At 32.1% G+C, this 21058-nt stretch overlaps 2 long non-coding RNA genes and 1 other non-coding gene across 14 annotated transcripts; 2 read left to right on the top strand and 1 right to left on the bottom strand.

Annotated features, from left to right (window-relative positions):
- Window positions 1–2486: 2486 nt before the first annotated feature.
- Window positions 2487–3707, bottom strand: LOC145109114 (uncharacterized). 2 transcript variants are annotated; one of them, XR_013708782.1, is made up of 3 exons: window positions 3364–3707; window positions 3059–3279; window positions 2487–2809 (listed from the first exon to the last, which is right to left on the bottom strand). It is a non-coding gene; the product is annotated as an uncharacterized LOC145109114 (long non-coding RNA). The 2 variants fall into 2 exon arrangements; XR_013708781.1 differs by lacking the exon at window positions 2487–2809 and having other exon boundaries at window positions 2954–3279.
- TRNAS-AGA (transfer RNA serine (anticodon AGA)) lies at window positions 3210–3291 on the top strand. The gene has a single exon. It is a non-coding gene; the product is annotated as a tRNA-Ser (tRNA).
- A 12622-nt stretch (window positions 3708–16329) lies between the features above and the next one.
- On the top strand, window positions 16330–19828 carry LOC145109113 (uncharacterized). Of its 11 annotated transcripts, none has more exons than XR_013708773.1 (8): window positions 16336–17122; window positions 17211–17299; window positions 17418–17554; window positions 17655–17778; window positions 18863–18877; window positions 18975–19149; window positions 19266–19473; window positions 19604–19828. It is a non-coding gene; the product is annotated as an uncharacterized LOC145109113 (long non-coding RNA). The 11 variants fall into 11 exon arrangements; XR_013708772.1 differs by having other exon boundaries at window positions 18975–19157; XR_013708774.1 differs by having other exon boundaries at window positions 16339–17122; window positions 19400–19473.
- The last annotated feature ends 1230 nt before the right edge of the window (window positions 19829–21058 follow it).

The raw sequence follows: 21058 nt of genomic DNA, 5'->3' as shown, positions 1-21058 counted from the left end.
TTCGTTCCTAGGTTGTCATCCATGTTAAGTTTTCATAGTTTATTCGTTTAAGTGTCATAACAATGTCATTTTCCATTAACCAAAATCTCCATTACCAATACAATCAAAATGATAACTAAAGAACATCTACAAGTCACTAACTTTGACTTCATTTTTTTCCAACTCGATTAGAACAACTACAACTTCAATTTGCATATTTGACTAGTATACAAAAAGCCATTTCATTTTCCATATCTTCAATCGTGGTATGGCATCCATATTTGATGATGTCATGTTATCTTTTCTTTCTTGGCCTCCTCTTCAAATGGAGATCATACATGGTGGCTTTATACCATTCATTTGGAAGTTTGGTTTCAAATTCATTGTAGCGTTTCCTACTTGAATCCTTCAATAGTTAAAGGAAACAAACTAAAACGTTAAAAACAATACTCAAATTAATTTGTATTCAATTACGTGATGTACCCACTCTTGCTAAAGCTACAAGTTTGGAATCAATGATGGACCCACACTTGATCCCAAAGAGGCAAACAATTAGAAATAGCCAACTAATTTGTTTATCCTAATAAAAAGATGGTTGGCGCAAGTAAACATTTCACTATTAATTAGACGAATAAGTCCTTCGTTTCTTTTCATCTTCTCACCCCATGAAAAACCATTCCATCAATAAAACTCAATCCAGACATCCAAAAAATAAACTAATGGTTATCAAATGACAATACTATTGATCATTGATAGAGTTACTAATCTGAAGAACGAAAATATTTGATGTTAAATAAAGAAAATAAAACAAAAAATAATGCATATTTCTCAATCTCTTGAAAATTTGTTAACCTTGACTTGCAATAATATTTGACCATTGGTTATATCATTAACTAATATACAAAATAAAAAATGCGTCGTAAAACTTCTCAAAAAATGAAATAAAACAAAAAACTGTTTTTACAAAAAAAAAAAAAAAAAACAAAGTTACATCAACCATGGTAGTTATCTTACGACTACAAATTTTGATTCATAATAAAATAAACAACGATTTCGTGTTTCAAACTTATTATAATAAAGAACTCAAGACAATTAATAAGGTAATTAAATAATTCCACAAGAATCCAATGTGCATATCCACCACAAACTAAAAGTTCCTTGTTTATAGTTTGTTCCCACATCGGTAGCTTCAGAAAGTTTCAAGCTCTTTATAGCGCTTGCCTATAACTCAAGTGAGGGTATCAAAGATGGTTGGACTGTGACATGGCCTGGCTCGGTTGGTCCTGTTGGTGCGCAAACTGGCTTGCCCGTTCCAAGTTATGAGTTGAACCATGTGGCTCGAGCGAAGGCTTGGCTCACTTGGCTGCTCACTTGGCTCCTAGAGAAGAGGGCACTGCATTAGGCCGGCTTCACAGAGCTGTGTGAAAACCTCCCGCTTATGACAGTGGAAGGATAACAAGTCGGGGCTCCACATGGCTCTGTATAATCCGCTAGGCTGTCTCAAATGAACATCCATCTTTTTGTATAGATCATGATTTTAAAGTTGTTTGGTTGTTAAAACTTATCAAGGAAAAGGAAACACTTCTCATTATGTTTGTTCCTAGGTGTCATTCATGTTAAGTACGGATATTATAAACCAAATTAAGAGCGTCATTTGATGACAATTAGCTTTATATTTATATTCTAAATGACTCGATTATTATTATGTTTTTTGTGGGATGAGAATTGCTCTTGTTTTCTTGTTTGTAGAAAAGATGTGAATTCGATCCCTCTTCATGTTCATCATCAAAAGTAGCTTTACAAAGCTTGTAAGGTCCTATCCCATTTAACAAAATGCAGCTTTAGTTATAAATATGATCTTTTGTGTATTGTTGCAGTCAAATTTGGATATAACAAAATGATGAAAGTGATGATTGGTTTGTTATTGAGAAATTACAACTATGCCCCAGGAACTTGCCCACAAGATTCTATTCAAATTCATGACCTGCCAAGTGTTAGTGTCTTGATCTATAAGCTTGAAAAATCTACCTAATCATAGCAATTTAATTTAATTCAAAGAAATTTTTTGAGCTAAAAGTGGGTAATATAATACACAAATAAATGAAATTACGTTTGTTGTTTCTTTCATTTAGCTCAAATTTTTGTAAAGAACTTAAGAATTGTCTTCTTCCTCCCTTTTTGGATTGCATGTGCAGATTCTTTTAACCTTCACTTGTAAAAAAGATGCACCAACATAAATTTGTAAAGCATAAGAGAAACATTTTCAGTCTGGCTACACATATTGTAAACAAATTTGAGAATTACAAAATCAAACCAAATAACCCAAATATATCATTTGTTTCCTGTGGGTTATTCGGTTTTGGTTTTTTCTGTCACCCGTAGGTAAAATTATCAATTAGTTGCAACAAGTTTTTAAATATATTCCAAATGAACAATTTTACACTATCTTTTTTAGGCAATGAACCTACCATTTATTTTGCAGTTTATATAGCACGGTAGTTATTTTACAACATAATTACAACTAATCTTTAATAAAATAAACAAAGGTTTCATTGGTTCAAAATCAATACAGCAAAGAACTTAAGATAAATTACCAATTAAATATTCAAAAAAAATCAACCACAAACTTACGGGGCCCCAAAGTGTTTTTTTAATAATTTTCTCATTCATAGTTTCTTCCCACATCGGTAGCTTCATAAAGTTTCAAATGAGGGCAAACATAAGTTACCATTAAACCAACCTCAAAATTTTATGGCTGCAGGGTGTATTTTTATGAATTTCTCTTTCATAGATTGATCCCACATCGGCAGCTTCAATAAGTCTGATGTTACTGTTTCAATTTATTAGTCAAGAGTTGAGCGTTTGTTATTGATGGGATTGAAAAAACAAGGCTTGTATATTAGATTAAATTTCACAAATATATTGATGAAGCAAATATAATGGAGAGATAGTGAAGTGGTTGTAGTATCACAAATCATCTAAAAATTCAACCTAATTATCACCAAACGACGATAATATTGATCATTTACATTGTTAATAGCATCACAAATCAAGATATTTGATATTTATATACACGAACCTCAATGAATCAACCCAATCAATCAATCACCCAACCATGAATGAAAATTCAACACGGATTGCGCCTATGAACAATCGAACACAACAACTCTTTCCCCTTTTCTTGATACGGTTTTATGATGAATAACGACTTGCTGGAGGATTACATATCGGTGGACGTGCCGGAGTGGTTATCGGGCATGACTAGAAATCATGTGGGCTTTGCCCGCGCAGGTTCGAATCCTGCCGTCCACGAATTTATTTTTTAACTTTTATGACGTTAAAATCATCAAATCGATTATCGATCGAAAGGGAAAGAACACAAACCTATAGCAACAATCGAATCGAGGTTTTGAAGGGTTTGCATTGATGCAAAGCCACATCGGAAATCGGGTCTCTGATCCTTGTATATTCCGTCAGGCTCCGGATAAGTTGCAATCAAGTTTTCGATCGATTGAATTGTACGCCATTGTTTTTTTCGTATGAAGATTCTGGAAAAAATCTCCCTTGTGCTTTACAGATCTTTGTTGGTGTGTTTTTTTCACAAGTTAGGGTTGATAGAATCTGCATACACACTCCGAAAAGCAGAGAAAGAAGACATTTTTTGAGTTCCTAATCAAAAAATGGGTCTGAAATCTTAATCCATGAAATTGCAAGAAATTGATTAAGACACTAACATTTGGGAGATCATGAATTTGAATAGAATCGTGTGGGCAATCTCCAGGGGCATAGTTGTAATTTGGTGCGGTGGAGAAAGGATCGCAAATTCTATCCATAACAAAGGAATATCACCTTCTTCATTTGGTTGAATCATTTTGTGGGCTAATGTAGCCCTATCGAACCCCATACCCGAATTACCCGTCCGATTTTTTTGGGTATCGGGTAAATCGGATATCGGCTAAATTTTTTCGGATAATCGGTTAACCTGATTTTTTTTCAGGTCGGGTAAATGGTACGTTTGTTGGGTTTCGGGTATACCCGAATTATTATTTTTTTTTTTTTTCGTAGAGCTTGTACTCTGCAGCAGGTATTTGATCACGCTTAAACTAACTATCATTATTATAAACATGAATCTCTTTTATTATGACAATATGACACTAGCAATATTACAAGTAATTGTTTATATATCATCATGTTCTTTAAAACTTAACTGTTTTCTAGATTATAGTTTTTATTGTAACTAATAAACTCATTATCTTAACGAAACTTCAGAACATGGCAAAACTTATGGCTACATTTATCTTAAACATTTTAAACTTTTAAATTATGATCTTTAAGTATTTGTTTTTTTAACATCTTATTAGATTAGATTAAGTTGTTAAAAAATTACTTGATATCTCAAGTATTATTGACTAAAAAATCTCAATGTTTAAAGCTTGAGTAACTTCATTTATGCCTCATTTGTTTATATAAACAATACTAATAAAGCACGACGTATTTATTTCATTAAATTTATTTTCAGGTGAAATTCGAATATATATATATATATATATATATATATATATATATATATATATAAATAAAATACCCGAATTACCCAAACCCGACCCGATACCCGATTACCCAAACCCAAAATACCCGAATTTAATTTGGGTCGGGTAACGGATATTTTTTTTAACATGAAAAACCCGAATTACCCGACCCGAATTATCCGAAACCCGAAAAAATTACCCGATCAACACCCTTAGGCCAATGGAGCCTCAAAGTTTATGTTTTTATGTGATCGCAACATCAAAAAGAAAGTCTGAATTTTCCATGGAAGCCGGCTTGAAATATTTGATCTTAGGTGTCGTTCGCCCAAATTTAATTTATTTTTTTTAATAAATTGGTTATTTCGACTAAAAAAATTACAAATGTAGCCTAATTCCTTAATTATTTTGTGAAAAAAAAACTCAAATTACAAAAATAGTCACCAAAATCGTAGATTGACTCAGTCCATCTGCGATTTTACTTGTCTATCTGCGAACGTACAAGTCGTTAAAGCAAATCCGTTCTTTAGCGACTTGTTCGTTCGTAGTCCATCTGTGATTTCCCTTCTTTCAGGGATATAAAAACGTAAAGTTTTTTTCTTTCATTTTTCAAACTTTTTGTTGGAGAACTTTCTCTCTAGAGGCACTATGAACGATTTCATTTTTCAAATATTTTTTAAAATTTTTGTTGGAGAATTCATTTTATTAGAAAGGTTTTAAACAAATTTTCCAAAGAAATAACAACTGAAGTGATATTTTTTTGCAAAATTTTATATATAATAATGTTGTTTCGTAGTTAAGTCCTATTAATTTCGTAGTTAAAAAAGAAACTAAAAAAACGCAAAATTGCAGGTGGGATGAGAGGAAATCGCAGATGAACTTAGTTCATCTGCGATTTTTGTTAGAGATGGGGGTATATGCGGAAAAAATAAAAAAAACTAAAAAAAAAAAACACCTGCGAACGTACTGCCGTGCTTTAACGACTTATACGTAAGCAGATGGCTTAGAAAAATCACAGATGGCTTAATCCATCTCCAATTTTGGTGGCTAAAAATGTAATTTAGGTTTTTTTGGTTATTTTCCACAAAGTAATTTACATATTTAGCTAAATTTTCAATTTTATCCAAAAAAAATGAACACGTTAATCATAAATTTGAAATTTCCCTTAAACATAAAAACAAGAAAATGAGAGTCAACTCTTTCCGTGTCGAAGAAGGATCGGGGTTTGCAGCTCATGTAATCCTTGTATGAGTAAGGTTTGGAATTGTTTTGGTTGACAACTGGAGTGCCGCTACCATTTCTATTGTTCCGGGAGTTTTCGATCCGGGCAGCCTCATATGCCGCTAAGGCCGTGACAATCCTTTAGGCAAGTAGGGTCTGCACTAGAGTGAGATCTATTTGAAGTGGTGGGTTTGAGGCATTGATAAATGGTTGGGTTTCGATTGGAGTTCCTCCAGAATTCGGAGTTTCTCCCAAAGTTTGGGTTACTGGTGGTGCAACTTTTGGAGTGACTCGGGGAGTTGGTGATGGACGAACTCGCGTACTTTTTTGTGGAGGCACCGTCCCAATATGTTTAGACAGATACGTTAGGTTATTTTAGACTATGTAGTCATAAACTAGTATGTATAAGATAGTGTGTTAGTGTAACTTGTTCCTGAAATCCTACAAATTTCCAAATTATAGAGAGTGCTCGATTCTAGAAATCCTATAGATTTTCAATTTATAAAGGGTGATCGATTCCAAAAATCCTACAGATTTCCAAATTATAGAGTAAGAATTGAAATCCTGCCGATTTCAAACGAGAGAGAGAGAGAGAGAGAGAGAGAGAAGTTTGGAGACTACAAAATGATCAATTGGGAACTATGGGTTTCTATGCAACAACAGTAGCAGAGCTATTGGTTCTTTGTTCTTCTTCGGGTTTAGGCGAACTAGGAAAATCTAAATGTTATCCTAGATTTTTAAGTATTTTTATGAGTTTAAATTGTATGTGTTATTTATAAAGATTCTAAGGTACTAGGTTTCTACAGTAAATCTTAAGAACATCCTTCAATTTCTAAAACTCTCAACCATTGTAGTCTGTCAAACTCCTTGCTCAAGGTGACTGTGCACCGGCCTGACCATAAATAACATAGGTGTATGTTCCAGGTTTATTTGTGGTATGTCTTATCTACGGTCCTAACCTTAGTTAAGGCGTTTGACCTAAAGGGCTGAGTTGATAGTTTTAGTTGAAGGTATGTTAGAATCTTATTAAATGCTCTCATCGCGGGTCAGAGTGTATATATAACTCTTATATATTATTGTTGGTGAGGTTTGTAGTATTATTAGTTTTTGTTTTGTACTCCAAGACTCCAAGTATGGATGAGGGCCAGACAAGAAGCACCAGAGGGCAGAATCATTTTAGCATATAACTGTTATGAAATCCAACAACCCAAGCGATGCTTCAAACCAGTTACCTCTCCCGTAAATAGTCAAGAAGTAGGGTAATTAATAACAATACTTTTATTAGTAGCATAATGCTATAGTTGTATTCCTCTTTCGAGGATACAAGTTTTCTATAGCCAATTTAGCTCTGATACCAATCTGTCACACCCCCGGCCAAGGCGGCGGAACATGTCGGGATGTGCGACTTAGTTCATGGATCATAAGTAAACTGAATATATAGCACAAGTACAACAATAAACAAAACAACATATGTATTTCATCTTGATGTTTAAATACATGGTTCTTACAGATAATAATATAGTACATGAATTGCCTGGTAGGCATACATAACAAAAACTAGTAAACTAGATAGCCTGAAACCCATGACTAATCCGTCGTTTGAATTGCTTGATTATTGATTCCCTGAGAATACATGTAGTTTTGAGAGTCAACACAAGATTTGTGAGAGTTATAGGTTTTCTGCTAACATCAGTGATACTTTAAAAAAGTCAAAAACGTATTTTCATTGTAAGTAAAACCATACTTAAAACTATTTTGTAATGAGAGAAACCATAAGTAAATCCACACTTAAAACTGTGTGTGTAAAGAGTCTTTGAATAAACTTTGAAAACCAAATGGTGTCTTTGCATAAGTAAATCCATACTTAAAATTGTTTTGAGAGAAACCAAGCCCATAGTTTGTAGTGAAAGAGAGAAAGAGAGAGAGAGAGAGAGAGAGAGAGAGAGAGAGATTCTAGTTAATGTTTATAGTAATTCATATAACCGAACTATGTGATTGAATGTAATCCCTACAACGCTTCATTATATGTCGTAGTAACAATTGTAGATACTTATCACCCGATTTGATTGATCAGTCGAGGTTGTAGCTAGCAACCGCAGGTGGGGATGTCAACACCGTATAGATCTATACATATATATCTCGCTCCAAAGATTAACGGTTATAATAGTGTGGGTATGCTAAGTGTTTAGACTTAGCTAATGAATAGTGTCTCTTAAGAGGAAGGTTTTGGAGGTGATTATATTGACCGCTATCTGGATGCTTTGGACTTATCGAAATAATCAAATATTTCAATCGTCCAAAATTAAAAGAAGTAGTATTTTTGAAAAAATTGCAATGTATTCTTTTGATTGGTTTTCGAATAGGAATTCTAAAAGTAGACTCATTTGGATAATGTGGTTACAGAACCCATTGCTTTGTAATGTTTTGTAATTTTTCTCCTCTAGCTTCTTGCTAGTTTTTTTTAATAAAGTTCATCTTTTAGTTGTTCAAAAAAAATGAATAGTGTCTCACTATAAAGTCCTTAACTAAGGTATGTGAATAGCTCTCAACCATAACTTATATATCGATAAGTCACTAGGCATAATGAATTGCATAAAGTTTATAAAAGCTGAGTTTGTTTGGCATATACGTAAAAGTGTAATGTATTCGCTTTTATAAAGATGTATGTTTCAAAGTAGTGATTATAAGTACATGTATATGTTCTAAGTTATAATCTTTATAAATTATATACATATGTATTTAAACATATATATATATATATATATATATATATATATATATATATATATATATATATATACATGCATGAAGTAAATTTGGTCTTTGAAATATTACAAAGGTGGCAATGTCACATATCATATATATGTGTATTTGAAAGACAAAACAGGAAAATTAATCTTGAATGTCGATTTTGTCTCTATTTTAAAAAAATTCTAGAAAAATCATCAGGACCCAAAATTAGGATCGGTAAACTCTCAAGGTTTTGGAAATAGAGTTTACTTTGTCCCTAATTTTTTCCATGACCTGATATAAAACCTAATTAAGGTGAAAATGATTGTTTTTACATATTGGTTTGAAAAGGATTGCAATGATGCAGTTTTTTAAAAAAATCATAATAAATTTTATAAAGATCGTATGAACGTGTGCGTGTAGTTCCTAAAAATGTATCGATATGAACTACTTTCATACAAAGCAGTTTTGCAAACCATAGGGTTTAGGATGGGCAAACAGGTCTTGAATGGACCATAAATTTTCACTTAAAATCATACCATTTTGTAGTATATTTTTCAAGAATGTTTTTGTATAAACGAAATATGTGAGCACATGTATTCCCCCCCCCCCTCCCCGAAATATATAAAAAACTATAAAAATGGGTCGTAAACACTCATCTTAGTTACGAGAATTCAGTTTATAATGTGATTTCCGGGAAGCATCGTGAAATGATACCAAAATAGCAACGACTTCTACCCGGTTCGTACTTGATTCAAACCCACAAAACACACACCAAACACTTACACATAGAACTTGGAATACCACATAAATCAGCACACAAAAACTTGGACAGCAAGGTGGTGGTAGTTGGTCATTAGAAATGGGAGGAACAAGGGAGGAGGGTGGCGGTTTATGGTGGTTCTTGGTGGTGGGTTCCAAACAGAGAAAGAGAACAAGAGAGGGGAGGGGAGATTTTGAGAGGTGTTGGTTGATTTTGGTGGTGAAAATGAAGATCCAAAGGGCTCAATTTATAATGTTAGCAATCTCTCACATGCACCATGCAACCCATGCTTCCATAGAAAGTCTAACACTCCACATACAACCATGATTGTACTTTAGAGGGAAGAGAATACTCCAAAGAAGTAAGGGAAGGGAAGGGAATGAGGTATCCCACGTGGGCAGGGGGTAGGAGGTTTCATGGCTGATTTTTTATCATCTTTTGCAAGTATGGTGGACAATGGTGATGTCACATTTAGTAAAAAGTCCCAAAAAGCTTTCTAGTTTTGTGTGCCCTAATCTCGACATATTTTTTTTTCAAAAGTGTTGTATGATAGAGTAGAGTTCAAGGATTCGAAAAACCCAAACAGTTTAATTCTTCGAGTTGTAGAACTCTGGGAAATCGCGTTTAACATTTGTGTTTGACTATAATGAAAAAAATGAAATTTTTACCCTGAATTTTTGGGTCGTTACATATGTTTTGATTTTATATTTATATTGTCTGTTTATACTTTTGATTTAAATTAATTAATATCAGTGTCTTGTTTAAGAAATGTAAATTAAATTATATATATAAATTTAATATTTTAAAATTTCTATTTTGCTTCAAATTGAATTTCTTAATAACCTTCCATAATTTAAAATTTTAAACTTGTAGCAAGTATTAATGATTTATTTATACATAACTGATTTGTACAAAAAGCTTTGTAACTTACACCTCTTAAAATTCAAGATATGACTAATATGCTTTATAATATATATATATATATATATATATATATATATATATATATATATATATATATAGGCTTAGGTTATTTTGTTTTTACTAATTATTGTGTGCCAGAATGCACAGATCTGGACCACCGGATGGAATATAATCAAATGTTATGATCTGAGGGTCTATGATATTAGAATAGGATAACATGTACCATATAATCATACTAATTTCAGCATAAGGGCATTTTAGTCGATTAACCTATATTAAAAAAGGAATTTTTCGAATTTTTAGGGATAATTAATTCTTTTATTTTTAAAAATCTGAATATTTTAAATTAATTCAAATTTAAAAATCCGATTTTATTCTATCAGAATGATAGAATGCCAACCATGAACTAGTAAATATATTTTCGATTTAATTCTGTCAGAATGACAGAATGCCAATCATAAACTACTAAATACATTCTAAAAGAATACGCAAAATTGAACTAATAATATACCAAATAATTACACTGTATGATTGTGATTCATTGAATAATAACAACATTCCAAAAGAATAACAAGTGTAATTCTTAAAAAATAACAACATTCTTAAACAGTGAGTGTGATTCTTCTTTGATTCATTCTTCAAGCCTTTTCCATCAGGTCTTCAAGCCATTCTTCAAGCCATTTCTATCACAAATTCATTGCCAAATATTTTGTAGTGATACACTTGTAACAACTGCACATTAAACATATAAATAATTAACTACAATTCTATCAGAATACAACAATAATATTCTTACAGAATAAACTATTCTTGCAGAATGGTTTTGAATATTCTTAAAGAATTTATATTATCAAGAATATACCCAAGGAACAAAACATTTGAAATATATAAAACATCTTCGGCTCACAAGTTTTTTGTTGTGAAAAATGATGATCTATGAAAGCACCATGATGATCATGGAATGCTTTCATGGTTCATTTAATTTGTAGCTTAGTAAAAGAAAAATCAATTAGGATGATCATAAATCGCTTTGTTCGTTGACCATCATTGACATTTGTTCCTAAATGGATTAAAAAAGAAAAAGAACCAATAAAACAAAAAAAATCACAAACACCACACCAAATGAATTTTATAAATTTCTTGTGATGATGTTTATCCCACTCAGGCACTCACCTCACCCACTTTACACATATATTATCCCACTGATTGGTATTCGATACTAATAAACCCAGACTTTTTGGTGAAATTAATTACATTAGGTGGTATAAATGCAAGAACATAAACCCACATGCACACAATAGTTGCTAAAAACATTTGAACCTAGCTCTCTCTCTCTCTCTCTCTCTCTATATATATATATATATATATATATATATATATATATATATATATATATATATATATATATATATATATATATATATTAGAAAATGAAAAAAAATGCTAAATAATAGATTTCCAAAAAGTATTAGTTAATCGAAGAAAATATGACATAGGAGCATTAATATCAATAATTGTAGAAAGTAAGTACGTTATAATTTCCAAAAATAAAAAGGTGCGTGAAGAAAGTGGGAAGGTAGTAGGGTGATAGCAGACGTCACTTCAATTTGGGGTTGAAATCAAGTCAAAACTTGTTTTTACTTTGTAAAATAGTTTTGATCAAGGTAAATCCGGTGCCAATAACAACACCCATTTGACTAGTATACAAAAATCCATTTCCATATCTTCAATCGTGGTATGGCATCCATATTTGATGGTGTCATGTTAGCTTTTCTTTCTTGACCTCCTCTTCAAATGGAGATCATACATGGTGACTTTATATCATTCATTTTGAAGTTTGGTTTCAAATTCATTGTAGCATTTCCTACTTGAATCCTTAAATAGTAAAAGGAAACAAACTAAAACGTTAAAAACATTACTCAAATTAATTAGTATTCAATTACGTGATGTACCCACTCTTGCTAAAGCTACAAGTTTGGAATCAATGATGGACCCACACTTGTTCCCAAAGAGGCAAACAATTAGCAATAGCCAACCAATTTGTTTAATTAACCAATTTGTTTATCCTAATAAAAAGATGGTTGGCGCAAGTAAACATTTCACTATTAATTAGACGAATAAGTCTTTCGTTTCTTTTCATCTTCTCACCCCATGAAAAACCATTACATCAATCAAACTCAATCCAGACATCCAAAAAAATAAACTAATGGTTATCAAATGGCAATAGTATTGATCATTGATAGAGTTACTAATCTGAAGAACGAAAATATTTGATGTTAAATAAAGAAAATAAAGCAAAAAAAAAAATTACATATTTCTCAATCTCTTGAAAATTTGTTAACCTTGACTTGCAATAATATTTGACCATTGGTTATATCATTCACCAAGAGCATCTCCAATGGAGACATATTTTATAGCTTTTTTGTATTGATTTATGACTTATTTGCATTTAACATCATTGGAATGAATTGCTTTTTGTGTATTTATATTGATCACTCAATATATATTGAATGGTCAATATAGTATCAAACATTAAACATTTAACCCCTTCTATTTTTAACATATTTTATGTTTACCCCTTAATTATATTCTAGTTTTAAACCTTTTTCATTTATTTAACTACTTAATTATTTCTATCATAGTTTTTAATTTATGAAATATTTATGTATTAATTACTAATGATAACCTTAATTTAAAATATTTAATGTTAAAGTATAATATGTTTAAAGATAATTAATCAAATAAGAAAATTTTTATGAACATTTAAAATAGAAAAGGGTCAATAAATAAAATTCATAAAAAGTTATTAAAAAAACTTAGGCATTAGAGGACTTATTCAGGGCCGACCCATGGGCCTGGGCAAGCTGAGCAACCGCCCCGGGCCCACAAATGGTAAATGGCCCCATATTTATACATGTTTTTGGGTTATATCGGTGGCAGCCCAAATTTTTTAAGCCTTATGTACTAGTTTGGGCCAAATATTATCAGTTATGAAGCGCCGATCCAAATCCAATTGAAAAAGCGGGAGTAAGTGTGCGGCGTGCCTACTGACCTACTTCGGTTCCGACTTCCAAGGCCATTTTAATCTCTTCAATTTTTGGCTTTCGCTTGAACCGCTTCCATGGAAAACCCAAACGACACCATCGTCCATCTCTCCCAATGCCAATGCCCTAACGGTTAGTTCATATTCTTCAATTTCCAGTTCAAGTTAATCAGTTCTTCTCCTCTTTCTGATTCTTTGAAGTCGCCGCCCAATACTCAATACTCTTTCTTTCTCTTCTAATCTATGATTTCATTTTTCTGAAACAGCAGTAGCTGCAATCGAGATTAGTGGAAATTGGATTTCTTTTGATAGTTGAGACTCGAGACTCGAGATTAACTGCAAAACCAATTGGATTTTTTTCAATCTTTCAGAATCGAAAGTTTCTATTTGTGTAAGTTTGTAATTTCTAAATCCGTGGACTTGATTTCGTTTTTTAATTAAAAATATGTTGGATGTATACTGCAGTGGACTGCGATTTTGTTTATTCATTTCTGATTCTGCAACTGCAAAATCGATCTATGGACACGCTATTAGAAAAAGGTGGGGTTTCCTACAAAAGTTTCCTAGGACCAAAAATTTCTCGCTACTTCATAACATTACTGAGGAAATTCCGAGGAAAACGTGCTTCTGATATTTTCTTTGAAGTTCCTCGGTAATTGGTAGGAAATACCGAGGAATTATCCGTCCTCGGAAGTCTCTCGGAAGTTCCTACGCTTTTCCTACGAAATAAATGTATATTTAACGTTCCTAGGTAGTTCCTCGGTAGTTTATTTTTTACCATTTTATTATTATAAACAAATGATATCATTTTTTTTATATGGCAAAAAGCCTCACATTTATGTTAGAAGTATTTCATTTAAGTGGTTCCTAGGAAACTTCTCAGAAATTCTGAGGGATTTTCTAGGGAATTTTCAAACAAAGATTTCTCACCAAACATGTCAAACTTTTACCAATTATCCTAGGGACCAAGTCATTAATTTAATACACAAAAAAAAAAACTTATAAAGTTAACACAATTAAACAATTCCTAGGTGATTTCTCGAAAATACCGAGGAAACAAATAAAAAATATTTATTAATTATTATTATTATCATATTATTATTAATTGTTATCATAAGAATTCTTACCATTACTATTATTATTATTGTTATTATTAACAAGATTATTATTAATATTATGTATATTATAACTATTATATTTTAATTATATGAAACCGTTTAGTTTTTTATTACGATTTTCGTCAATTATATTTAATATTGTCATATTTTTATCATTATTACATTTATAATTAAAAGTGATAATATAAACAATCTTATGGCAATTGGAAATACCGTCATTTTATATTATTATTATTAATATTATCATTATTTTTATTTTCATATTATTATTATTATTATTATTGTTGTTGTTGTTATTATTATTATTATATACATACATACATACTAAAAATAATCCTAATGTTAAAAATAACAAAACTAATCCGTTGGAAATGTGTAGGTACTTCCGAGGGATTTCCTAGGACTAATATTTGTTTTTCATTTTTTCAAAGTTCCAACGTAGTGTTTTTTCGTTCCATATTATGTACAACTTTTATTACACACTAAATACTTTTATCTTACAGAGTCATACGTATTATACACATATATAGCCATACATATGAACACATACATATAGATTTAGAATGGTAAACAAATATTTTAAGTAATGGGTTCTGATGGTGCACACATATGTATGTATGTGTATATTGTGTATAAATTGGTGAAATAAAGTAATTCATGTATAATGAAGTCGGAAAAACTATAGAACGAAAAAAACACCGTTAAAACATCAAAAAAATGAAAAATAGATTATGTTCCTAGGAAATCTCTTGGAAATATGTAAGAAATACCGAGAGATTTCCTACACAACATAAATTTTGTCACTAATCCATTGGAAATGCATAGATATTTCCAAGGGATTTCCTAAGACCAAAACCCGTTTTTTACTTTTTCGAGGTTCAAACGTTGTTTTTTTTGTTTCATATTTTGTACAACTTTGTTATACATTATATACTTTCATCTTACAAAGTTATACATAGTATACACATATACACACATATCGATTTATAATGGTAAAGGAATGTTTTGAGTACTGGGTTCTGATAGTGTACACACATGTATGTATTTATATGTCGTGTATAGCTTGTTGGAATAAAAGTAATTCATGTATAATGAAGTTTAATAAAATATAGAACGAATAAACGGTGTTTGAACATAACAAAATGAAAAATGGATTATGTTAATAGGAAATCGCTTGGAAATGCGTAGGAAATACCGATGAATTTCCTACACAATACAAAATTTGTCACTAGTCCCTTGGAAATACATAGGTATTTCTAAGAGATTTCCAAGGACTAAAAGTCATTTTTTGTTTTTTCGGGGTTTAAACGTTGTTTTTTTTTTTTCGTTCCATATTTCATACAACTTTGTTATACATTAAATACTTTTATCTTATTCATTTAAATCGGATACATACATACATGCATGCGCTTGCACCTTCATAATTCATTACTCAAAACATTCATTTTTATTCTATATTTATATTTGTGTGCGTATGTGTGTAACAAAGTTGTACAAAAAAAAGAAACTAAAAAAATGGCGTTTGAACCCTGAAAGATGTAAAAAGAAATTATTTTCCTAGGAAATCCCTCGGAAGTTCCTACGCATTTCCGAGGAAAATAAATATTATTTAGTATTTTTCTAACTATTTTATACTGTAATCTACATCTTTCAACACATATTTAGATATAAAATTATTATTATTATATATATATATATATATATATATATATATATATATATATATATATATATATATATACTAAAAATAATCCTAATAATGGTGTTATTTAAATAAACGAAAAGGGTGTTTAAGCCCCGAAAAATAACATTTTAAATAACTATGTAAATAATTTTAATTAAATCTATTGATAAAATTCTAAAAAGTGTTTGTGATAATAATTTATATATACATAGCTTAAAAACTTGGGAACAGTATCTTTTTTTCTCTTTCATCAATTCACACGGAAGTTTTTTTTTTTCTTATTTTGTACACCATACTTCATCACAGACCTTTTTATTTTCATTTTCACGCCACACTACTACTTCTCTTTTACAATTGTTCTCTTCCATTCTTATCCACCGATTTCCACCTTGCCGCCTTCCTCCTCCAATACTATTTCTTTAGCTTTTTTTTTTCCTTATTTACTCTTTCTTCTTCACTCTTCCTTCCTGTTCCGTGGCTGCGTTTTTGGTCCTATTTTCACCGCCATCGTCCGCCAATCAGACGCTTTCCGTCTGCTCCGTTTTTCGTTTGATAGACCCGTCTCTTCTACAACTACTCGATTTCCTGTCGTCACCTTCGGCTTTTCTCCACCGGCGACGTCTTGGATGAAAGTTCTTCTCCATACACCAGCTGGCTGTCTTAGCTGTCGCACCACATCAGCAAAGGGCAAAATTTGTTGTGTGTGTTTTTAACCGGTGTTTTTCTTCCCTGCAGATGAAATTGGTGGTCGATGGATGGAGAAAGAGAGATGGTATGAATACTCTCCGTCACTGCCACTTCGTCGACACCTCAATATTTGGGTGTTGTCCGTGGTGCTGTCTCCGGTGTTTCCCGTTGATTTAGAGAAGTCTTTGCTTAGTTAAACCCGTCTGTGACCTCATCACCACTATCCTAGGTTATCCCGACCGACAAGTGTCGCCATTTGCTACCTGCTCCATCATCGTCTCCACTGTAGGGAAATCAATTGAAGCTGCTTACAGATGTCCACCGTTCCTTGCTTTACTCTCTCACCATCGTTTAGACGAGCCTTTGTCGACTATAAATTGGCCTTGTCCGCTGGTATGTGCTTCGTTCCCTAGCTTCTTTGAAGATCGGTTGTGGCTCACTGGTAAGGTACACAACTGAATCTAAAGTTAAAGATGATTATATGTATGAATTCTGTTTAAGGATTAACATCCTATTGTTGTAACTTTTATTGAAGGGAGATGGTAAAAAAGAACGAATCAATTCAGCATGAAGTCAATAATTTCTTTACTGATATCGATAATCTTCAAGAATGACAGAACCATAGTATGTAATTTCTCTATTTCCCCTTTTCCCACCGCACCACCTCTTCTTTTTTATTCGGTTTTTTTATCTTATCAGTTGCGTTCATTTGGGTTTTAATTGATATGGAATTATGATTAAGGGTTCCACCGGCCATCACCACTTTCAGAGAGACGCTTTGCCTTTTTTCCAAATACCCACCTCGATTTCATCTAACATCATCAAAACCTAGAACGGATGCCCACAGATTGATTGATTGAAGTTCTGGAATCGGTTCAGGTAATGGCTTAAACCCTATTTCCATTTCTTCCTATCGTGACCTCTGTTTTTCAATTTGCTATTCTGTTCTTCCCTTAACTATTAACACTTGTCGAAATAGAGCTTTGTTGGTCGGAGAACATGCTATTTCGTCGCTGGTGGGTCTTTCACACAACCGGAACTGCTTCAACCAAACACAAACTACGATCTCTTGCATCTTGACTGCTACTCCATTGATAAATTTGGTAAGAGTTTAGTAGAAACCCATTTGATGTTTCACTTGATATGAATTCTCAGAATTCATAAATTTTGATGTACATCCTTCAAAGTCCAATAAGTTTGATTCAAATGCCATTAAGGAAGGGTAAAACCGTCACTTCTGCTGTAATTGTTTATGTAGATGTAAGAAATGACTTTTGGAGTCAATCTATCAACATCTGTCCTTAATTTCAACAAAAGATCATCGTCACCATTTTGCACCTGGGTTCCATTTTTACCCCAATAAAGTGTCAAACCAAATCTTCTAGAAGCATTCTTCCCTTCGGTATACTCAATAATATGCCATCCATGTGCACTACTTTTCGTCCCACTTTGTATCAATTCTTCCCCACTTTCACCATCTGAAAGAACAATGTCAAAAAGGGGCAAGGGCAAAAGGTCATTTTAGTCAAAAAAATTGAAAACAGTGGTACCTTTTAGTCGAAAATCTTCTATTTTTTCTTATTGATTGCAAGAGACCAACGTGTTGGCTCTTTAGTATCAATTGTAACTTATGTAAGCCTTTCATCTGTTCTTGAATCATCGTTTTTTACATTTAATATTGGAATATCATATTCAGTCCATCCATTTACCGAATTACCCTTGATGCAACAACTATAAGAGTAACTTTTACTCTTCCACATTCAAACCCTTCACCAATATGTTCAATCTCTTCTTATGTGACTTCGTCTTTCTGCGTGTCACCGCCTCGACGCCTCCGTCCGCCAACGCCCTTGTCGCCTCCCTCTGCATATAATACAAGGAGCTCTTGCTCTTGTGGTTTTTTGTTTTCAATTTTGACCAATATTTCCTTCGCATTGAACTGGAATCATCGCCTCTAAGAATTGTCGGACTTCATGGAAGGTAAAGTCCTTCAATTTTCTGCAGCGTCTTTTCCTTCTTCAATTTTCTGCATCTTCTTACTGTCAGTAGGTTTGAGCAATCGATTACTACATGAATCACAAAATCAATTCCCACTTTTGGAGATTATATATATAAACACTTATGAGATGATCATTAACACTTTTTGAGGTCTTTGACTTTTTTTTTTTGTTCTTTTTTCTTTTGCAGTTGATGCGGTGTAAGGTCTGTAAGCTCATATATTCATTTATCTTATTGTCTAAGTATGGAAATGTTATTTGGGGGAAATTAAGAGTTTGATTTATCTCGGTTTGTCTTGTAGTTTCAATGGAGAACCTCTAACCCCATAGAAAATCAACTACCTGAAGCAGTTTGGTTGCCTGATGGGCCGTAAAAATTAAATCAAGGAATGATTTGGTAGTGAATGACTTAAGCTACCATTTATGTTGCAGCAACCAAGCAAGGGATGGATTGCTTTTATGCTTGAAGTGTTATTGGTATAGATGTCAGTCCAAACTTCATCCATTTAGTTTTCTGTATATAGTTTATGCAAATGTAAAAATTACCTCTTTAAGGTGTGTTTTCTTATAGCATCCAGGAATAAATTTTGCAGGAAAGATGCTCAAAAGAGTGTGTAGTGTTGGTTGTTAGTAATGAATTGATCAAAAAACATGGGAGAAAAGAATCATAGGATACGAAAGGGTAAAACAGTCATTTTTAACATTCAACTGTTTATAATATGCTCAGGTACAAGCTGAAGTTGAAACAAATACTACAACAAATTCATCAAGTTGCAGCAATGGTCTTCTTTAGTTGACAAGGTATCATTTGTCTTTATTTACATTCCACATCCACCAAACAGGAATGTACAAAGGAATGGAATCCAATTCCATTCCATTTCAACTCTTTTTTCCAATTCCATTCCATTTCAACTCTTTTTTGGTTTTGAAGGGCAATAGACTTCTTGGTGGAGCTGTTCTGTAACTTATACCAACATCAAGGCTGGTCCATGCAACAAGCTTACAATCTACCTAATGATCCTTATATTATTGTTGTAAACACTAGCTAGTACCTTTCAAAACCATTATCTTATTTTTGTGTTTCAACATTTATATTATGTTTGTTTTCAAACCTCTGTTTAGAAGTTATGTTGTAATGAAGAATATTTTGGATTTATGTTTATTGTGTTTGTACATAAACTTCAAACATAATCTGGTCATTTGTATTAGATTTTTTTTCTACATTTTGGACAGAAAAGAATCTGGTTTGTTTGTGTTTATTTTGATTTTTTTTTTTTTTAAATTAGATTTCCTCGGAAATGCCTAGGAAAATTTATTCTAATAGTGTCACTAAAAACTGTCGCGAAAACTGTCAAAACAAATACTTCCTAGGAAATTTCTCGGAAAAGTATTGTAGTAGGAAATTCCTCGGAAATATATTCCTAGGAAATTCCTCAGAAAAGTATTGTACTAGGAAATTCCTCGGAAATATATTTCCTAGGAAATTCCTCGGAAATAACAACAAAATTGGTATGTAGGAAAATTCTCGGGACTTCCGACAAAAGAGCTCTCCTTGGAAATGCCTCATAAATTTCCTCGGAAATTCCTCACAGAACATTTCGTAGGAGCCTTTTACCTACGCACATATTTTCCTTGGAATTTCCTCGGAAAACCCGTTTTGTTAGGGATTTCTGAGGAAATTGTCCCTCGGAAAAGGCGCTGTTTTTTAGTAGTGACATTGATCATTGTAATAGAAATAGAGTTTTCAGATTTCGTTTTTTTAATTAAGAATCTGCAAAATCGATTTGTTTATGAATCATTGTTCAAGATTGAAATATAATTTTATGATTTCAATTTTATATGAATCATTGCTCGATTTTTCTATTTAACTATATTTTAAACCTCAGATTTCTCATTTCTTTTGGGCTGCTGAAGGATTATTATTTTATTAACAGCTGAGATGCAAGACTAAGACTCTAAGAGAGCAGCTAAACAGATTCTCTCTTTTCATTTTTTTTGTTAATCAATTTTTTTTTGAATAATTCGAAATTTCTGAATTTTAAAGATGATTTTGTTTTAATTTGATATCTCTATTTTCTAATCTTCATGGCTCATTTCTGTTTTGAGCTCAATTGAATGAGGATATAAACAACCAAGAGAGAGCTGAAGCCTGATGTGCATGTAGTCTCTTCTTACTTTATTTTGGTTATTTGTTTTTTTTTTTGTGAATATGTGTGATTGATTGTTGATATGTTATCTTTATTGATATCGGTTAAAAATGTCTCTTAGAAAATACAATATAATGAAGCTCAAAAAGGATCTATGCAAGTTTGTAAAAAAGTTAAAATTGTCTTATGTACAAGATAATGTTATCTTTAGTTTTTATTTGCTATTTATATGTATTAGG

This window comes from Lactuca virosa, chromosome 4, assembly GCF_052849685.1.
Source record: "Lactuca virosa cultivar CGN04683 chromosome 4, Lactuca_virosa_CGN04683_v6, whole genome shotgun sequence".
NCBI classification, from domain to species: Eukaryota; Viridiplantae; Streptophyta; class Magnoliopsida; order Asterales; family Asteraceae; genus Lactuca; species Lactuca virosa.
This window is presented reverse-complemented; position numbering and strand designations above follow the sequence as displayed.